This window comes from Eschrichtius robustus, chromosome 3, assembly GCF_028021215.1.
Source record: "Eschrichtius robustus isolate mEscRob2 chromosome 3, mEscRob2.pri, whole genome shotgun sequence".
Classification (NCBI taxonomy): domain Eukaryota; kingdom Metazoa; phylum Chordata; class Mammalia; order Artiodactyla; family Eschrichtiidae; genus Eschrichtius; species Eschrichtius robustus.
In genome coordinates, this window is record NC_090826.1 from 72830965 (window position 1) to 72832306 (window position 1342).

The following is a 1342-nucleotide window of genomic DNA, read 5'->3' on the forward strand; positions in this document are numbered from 1 at the left end:
GTGTCCCCTCAAAATTTATATTTTGAAATCCTGAATCCCAATATGTCCAAATGTGATCTTACCTGGGGAGAGAGCCTTTAAAGAGGCAATCAAATTAAGATGAGGCCCATTATGCAGGTTCTTATCAAAGATAAAGGGACATTTGGAGATAGACATATACACAGGGAAAACACCATGTGGACACAAGATGGTGATCTACACGGTAAGGCAAGAGGCCTGGAACAGAGCCTTCCCTCACAGACCTCGGAAGGAACCAACTCTGCCAACACATTGATTTCGAACGTCTAGTCGCCAGAACTGTTGGTCAATAAATTTCAGTTTGCAGTACTTTGTTAGGGCAGCCCTAACAAATTAGTGTTATATCTGTAATAGCAGCAACTTAAAGTCTTTAACTACTAACTGTTATTTGTGTTTCTTTTTCTGGTTAAATCTGCCGGACTTGGGGGAGAGGCAGCCGCCGTGATGTACGTGTTCCTCATGATCCGGCGCCACAAGACCACCATCTTCACGAACGCCAAGGACTCGAACACCTTGTTCGAGCTGAAGCGCATCGCTGAGGGCATCCTCAAGCAGCCACCAGACAAGCAGCGGATGTACAAGGACGACCAGCTTCTGGACCACGGAAAGACATTGGGAGAGTGTGGCTTCACCAGCCAGACAGCACGACCTCAGGCCCCAGCCACTGTGGGGCTAGCCTTCAGGGCAGATGAAGCCTTTGAGACCCTTAGCACCGAGCCCTTCTCCAGCCCACCCGAGCTGCCGGATGTGATGAAGCCGCAGGACTTAGGAAGCAGCGCTAATGAACAAGCTCTGCAGTGAGAACCCCCCACCAACTGCCCCCCCCAATAAAAGATTTGGGTGTCCAAAAAAAAAAAAAAAAGCCAGATTTAACAACACATACTAGTTGCTACTGAGTACAGTATAGAATAGCTCTGCTGTTTACAAAAATATACAAATTGTATTTTAAATGATATTTTAAAGTTGGAAAAGTGTTGGAAAGCGGGAATAGCAATCAGCATTTCAGCCAAGGCCTGTTTCTGACCCTTTATTATTGTTAGAAATATAAAAAAGCAGAATGAATACTATTTTATATTGAGAAGCCCGTTCTTTCCCTGTGTGGTTGTTCAGAGTAAATATTATTGGCAAGGTCACTGGAATATTAGTTTGAGATGGTGCAAATGTTATATGAATTCTCAGCATTTTGTTTTTTCTCAAACATGTTTTTTCCCATTTAGCTATGAATACACCCACTTCATTTTCTTTAGAAAAAAACATTTTCTTCATTATGACTGAGTCATCTTTTTTAAATGTACTTAAACATTTAATGGTTGAAATGACATAA

General features: G+C 42.5%; 1 pseudogene; it reads left to right on the forward strand.

The window, feature by feature from the left end:
- Positions 1-462: 462 nt before the first annotated feature.
- On the forward strand, positions 463-819 carry LOC137761134 (elongin-B pseudogene; annotated as a pseudogene).
- Positions 820-1342: the final 523 nt, after the last annotated feature.